Below are 5,862 nucleotides of genomic sequence, written 5' to 3'. Positions count from 1 at the left end.
CCCTTTAAGGATGAATATATGGCTTGCTTTTCTTGCAAAAAAAAAAAAAGAATAATTGAGAGATTAATGAAAGACTAAGATGTGATTAATATTGAAATGTGTATTATAACTAAATTAAGACTAAATTAAAAGGGGATTAAGATGATATTAAGAGTTGATTCTAATCTAGTTAGTACAAAGGGGTATTTATACTAAAATTAAGTACAAGGATTAGGGTTACTAAGGCCTTAAATGACTATTAAGACCCTAAGAAAAACTTTAAAAACTTTCTCATCCCGAGGGACATGCGCGGATCGTTCTACAACTCCCACCAGGCTCCGCTCGTTCTCACCTGATGCACAGTTGGTCCTGTAAGAAGATCCGCTCGGATTGCCTAGGAGACGCTCGGATCCTGCCTCTGGGACGCTCGTCCTGAGCTCAGGCCGCTCGGATCGTGGCACAGGGTTTTCCTCTTATTTGGCTCCTTAACAATCCGCGGGGATCGTGTTGGGGATGCAAGGATCTTTTCATCATTGCCCATTTCACATCATTTATTTGCTTAGGCCTCTAGTGTCGGTCTCCTCTTGGATGCTTGGTCATTAGATGCAATCCATTTAGCTCCATTTCACTCCATAAATGCAAGGTTAGCGATCCTCTCCTACCAAGGACACAAAACCTCAAAGAATATGCAAAATGGGAAACTAAAGAAAAGAAATGACCCTAATATATGCTAGAAAGCATGGGAACGAGGTTAATTCGGGGACTAAATGTGCTCAAATATGAGTCACATCATTAAGGTGATTGGATTAATCGGAAATTGGCATATTGTGTGGTATTTGTATTTATTATACTTGTCATGTATATTGGATAATATAACGGTTGTGATTGTTGGTTGTTGTTGAGGAGACGGGAGACGGTTGGGATACCGTCTTCCGCTTGGGTCGCCTCTTGGAGCTTTCCCACTCCAAGAGGGATGTGCAGATTATTGACTTGAATTTGGAGGGACGCGTGTGGTTGAAACACGACGTCTGGCGGGGGATCCGGTTGGCTTCTGGACCCGGTATGTCTGGGCGTGTACCGGTACCTGTTTGTGCTTATCGGTATGTCTGGGCGTGTCCCGGTACCAGTGTGGTTGTCGGTATGTCTGGGCGTGTCCCGGTACCGTGGTGGAGGTTGCTTGACGGTGGTTCATTCATATCATAGTCATGTTGTATGCTCACACTCGAGTCGTGTCACACTTTATTTATTTAATGGAACTGACGTTTGTGTGTCTGTACATTGTCACCTATCTCTTTGGGGTTGGCCTGTGTCGATCTATATGATATCCTTTGGTCATACGGGGAGCAGGTTATGTTCAGCTTGTTTGGATAGTATGCGGGAGATGGGACGAGCTTGATGTTATCATGAGACGAGTCTAGTTGGCTAGAACAGTATAGATGTCACGGGTTGTATTTTGTTTATTCATTTGTTGACGTTTATATAATTAATTAAACATTACATTAATAAAATGTTCTTGATTGAAGTTTTGAAACACTACCTCGGGAACTCGAGATGGTAACGCTCCAATTATCTTGGTCGGGTAATCGGGGTGTTACATTTACCCTTCCCTTTCACCATCCTTGAAAGATTCAGTGTATTATACCAAAATAAAGCAACACCCTTTAAACAAGACAAAACCAATTTACACTTCTCTTCATTAGAAAAACACTTGTTTTCGAATTAGCATTCAACATCAAACAACCAAGACACAAATGCTCTACTGTTTTCACCACTAAGAGAAGGAAGTAATGGTGTTGTACCTTTGCCGCTAAGGGCAGGAGAGGATGTAGAACATTGACGGAATATGTGGTGTTCTCCATGGCACAAATCGGGTGGTTTTGGCTCCCTCGGAACTCCATAAGTGCTGATTGTCTTCTTTGTATGCACACTACCTTCATACCCCTTTGTTAGACCTTGGAACCTCACCATTGTTGCTTCTAAGGACTTGGAAATGGAACCAAGGTCAAAAGGCTTTATCTTTGAGCATGGAACATGAAGAACATACTCCATTGGTACTGATTTTCCAATGGAAAAACCGAGTGACAACACTTTATTAAAAACATATTTTTTCAAACAACAAACCAAAGTTTTGATTAACTCTCTTCACTCATTGGGTTGTTTTTGTGTTTTTGATGTAGTTAAGAATATATAATGAACTCACAAAGGCTTAACCCAAGACTAACACAGCATGGAATTGTGTTATAACCTGACTCTTGGTACCAATTTGGAGTAAAACGTCAAAGGACTCGATTTTGGACAGAATTGGACTCGAAATCAGATTGTAATTGTGACTGAAATGGACACGAAAACAAGGAACTAAACAAGGATATGACTTAGGCGAGATCACGAAGCAAGCCTAAGGCTAAGAATCTCGTCCAAGATCATGAAGCAAGGAATAAATTCCGCCCGAAAGCACTAAGAAAATGAAGGGTTTTCCGCACTAAGCAAGAAGAATTTTAAGTAGAAAACTCAGTTTTCAAACTTAGCTTTTTGTCATTAACTCAAATCTGATTTGTACAATGGACTAAATGCTTTTTATATAGAGCTTTACATGAAGCTAATCTAAACCCTAGGAACAAATCCAGCCTTTGATATTGATCTACTTTAATATAAGGGCTGAATTCAAAAGAGAAATAAGACAAATACAATGTCTTACACAAACTGAAATAACAACAATAAGCTGAAAATATAAAGCATAAAGCATGTCTTCTTTGTGTTCTTTGTCTGCTTGTCATGTGAGTGTGTGAGATCCTTCCAGCTAAAGGAATTTAGAATTCAATCCTTGTCATAGCTTGGGGAAGGTGTAGCTCTAAAACATAAGAAACAACAATAGCCAAAAGGAGGACCACAAGAGGTCGCTTTCACAGTTCAGAAATTATTGTTTGCTTTTTCTCATGCCAAAAAGTCTTCTTATTCTGAATCAATGGTGTTGTTCCTTCCCTCCATGACATTAGGACTCTTTATGGATCATAGGATAGCTTAGACGTGCCCTTTAACATATAGCAAATAGGCTTGCAAACCTTTGTGGCACACAAATGTAAAATAGGCCACTCAATAGCATTGCAGGAACTAGACCTTTCTTTCAGTGTCCATAACTCCTAGCTCATAATGAATTAGAATGCTTCATAGGTGCCAAATTAAAGCTAGAGGATTTATATTTCATGTCCAAAAAGAATCATCTGAAAATATGACATAGAGCTCGAGATATTGAGCTTTGAGTAAGTTCAGGTCAGAATTGGAGTTCAACAGCTTTTCCTGTGCAGCATCAGAATTTTGAAAAATCATATCTGCCAGCTTAGGTCGGCTAAAAATACCCATGATAGCTCAAATGAAAGCTAATGAAGTTAGCTTTCATCTAAAAAAAGACTTAACCAAAAATAACGGCTAAATCTTGAGTTATGCAGTTTTGAACACTGACAGGTCATTTCAGAAAACAACATTGCATTCCTGCGTGACAGTGTTTGAAGTCTGATTTTGAAAAATCTACACATTCAATCGTGTTGATTCCAACTCCAATGGAAAGTATACTTCTTCAAGATTTTATCAATATATAGAGATATTCATCAAGTAAAACTCCAGATCTGATCCTTTCAAGTTGGACCTGAAATTCTAAAAACTGTTGTAGCAGTTTCAGGAACTCAGCTCATTTTCATCTTGACTTTGCACCTGAATAAGAGGAATGCTTGGACCCTCATTTGCCATGTTTGATTCTTAATAAAGTGAGAGTGACATAGCCTAGCTCCTGCTCCACATATGTTTGTTTCGAAATGTAAAGAAATGGAATAAAACATTTTAAAATACCTTTTAAAATGTAATTAACCAAATATTATAATCGAAACACGGATTAAACCGGCATGGTATAAGGAACCAAGGGTGGAAATGTTTTATGGTTAAAAAGTTTATCATGAAAATGATTTGAAATATTTGAAATGGTAACAACCGATTGGAAATAAGAAATGAAATAAAGAGGAATGATGAAAGCAAACACAGTTGGATTAAGGCCTGAGAGGGCATAGAGGCACGATGATGGTACCAAACAATGTGTATGGCTTGTATTTTCGATTGGTAGGTCGAAAATACGTGTCGGTTTGTGACTTAAAAAGTCGAGTCGAGATTTTTAAGGGAGAAATGAGGGGGCGGACGCTCGCGTACCTTCAACTGGTGGTATTTATGGGGTATTTATAGAAGAATGGGTGGTTGTGTGTGTTTTGAGCGACGTGGTCGCACGGGCTACTCGAAGAGGCGCGAGTTATTTCGCGGGTCTTCTAGCTTTCTTGTCACTATCACGCAATTGAAATCATGATTTATTTTATCCTATGTTTTGGATGACATGATTTGTACTTGACCATTCAAGTATTCCGGGAATACTTAACATGGAAGTTTTGACAAATTTGATTTTGTGTTTAACTCGGTTTGACTCGTTGTTGGAGTCGGGATTTGAATTTTTGAGTCGGTTTTTTTGGTCCGGTGTCAGTTTTGACTCTAGTTAGTGTCATTGAGACCCCGTCGTCGTGCATTCAACATTCCAGGTACTTTTGAAAAGTTTTGAAATGTTTTGTTTTCGAAATCGTTTTAAGTTTTCCGATGTATAACTATACAAACCTGTCGATTAAACGCCGCGATTCCTAAGCATGTTCTAGACTGATAATCATCGGGTGTTTGTTGGAAACTCGACAAATACTGGGTATCTATAGAGCCCCCACATTGACCGAGGCTTGGACAGGGCGAAAGTCAAAGTATATCCCCCAGGTCAATCGAAGATTACAACCTGGAGACCGAAGCGACGTCGAGGCGGCTCGAGAGAATTCGGGCCAAGGACTTGCCATCGGGAAGGGCGACGCCAATGCGACTCGGGGATACGAGTTAAGGACCTGTCGTCGGGAACAGTTTAGAGTCTGTCGACTTTCCAAGTGGGTTGTTTAAAGTCCGTTAAACTACGTACGAAGGCTCGCCAGCCATAGGAAGGAGTCATACCTGAGGCATCTTTGGGATACGTCCTTGAATGGTTTGTTGTTTGCGCACGAAGGCTCGCCAGCTGTGTTGCGGATATGATCGGGCTCGCCAGCCGCGTTTGAAGTGTTGGAGTAAGTGTCCCCGACAAATAATGCGATCACAATTGTCGATCATGATGATCACATGTTTAAATCTCATATTTAAGAATACATGAGGGAAAGTAATATTTTACAGTCAACTGGTCCACATATATCGGTAATGATTGGCTGACTAGAGTTTGACATTACTGTCGTGCGACGGTGGTGATCAGTTGATACCCTGAGGTCATACCTATAGGGTAATACTCTTAATTAATTATTTAATTAATCGTATGCCGATACGAGTTAATTAAATTTCTTAAAATTGACGGATAATTTGTGAGTAAAATTAACGTGTCTCATTGTAATTCGATTAAATTAGATGCGGTCTAAGTAATCGAATTGTTTTATTACTTAGATTAAATTATTGTTTACGAAACAATTGAAACAGGTTGATTAATTTATTATAAATACAAGTTGTTGTAATTTATAATTCGATAAACCATTTTGGTACAAGTAATCATGAATTACTAATTAAATTTTGTATGTGACATATTTTATTAATATGTTGATTTTTAACACTGACAAAAATACACTATAGTGTAACATGTCATGTAACATGTGACACATGACAAAATTAACAAATGACAAAATAAAATGGACCTTCCATTTTATGTGTGTGTGCCGAAAATGGAGGGAGTATTAGAGGTTAAATTGTGTTGATTATTTTAATAAGGGAAACACAATGATTATACTCGACATGTAGCCATGCAACCCTATTGCTTTTGAGAGGAGAAATTTGTGCATGCATTGG

Source organism: Silene latifolia, chromosome 11 (genome assembly GCF_048544455.1).
Source record: "Silene latifolia isolate original U9 population chromosome 11, ASM4854445v1, whole genome shotgun sequence".
NCBI lineage: Eukaryota > Viridiplantae > Streptophyta > Magnoliopsida > Caryophyllales > Caryophyllaceae > Silene > Silene latifolia.
Note: the sequence above shows the minus strand (reverse complement) of the source record.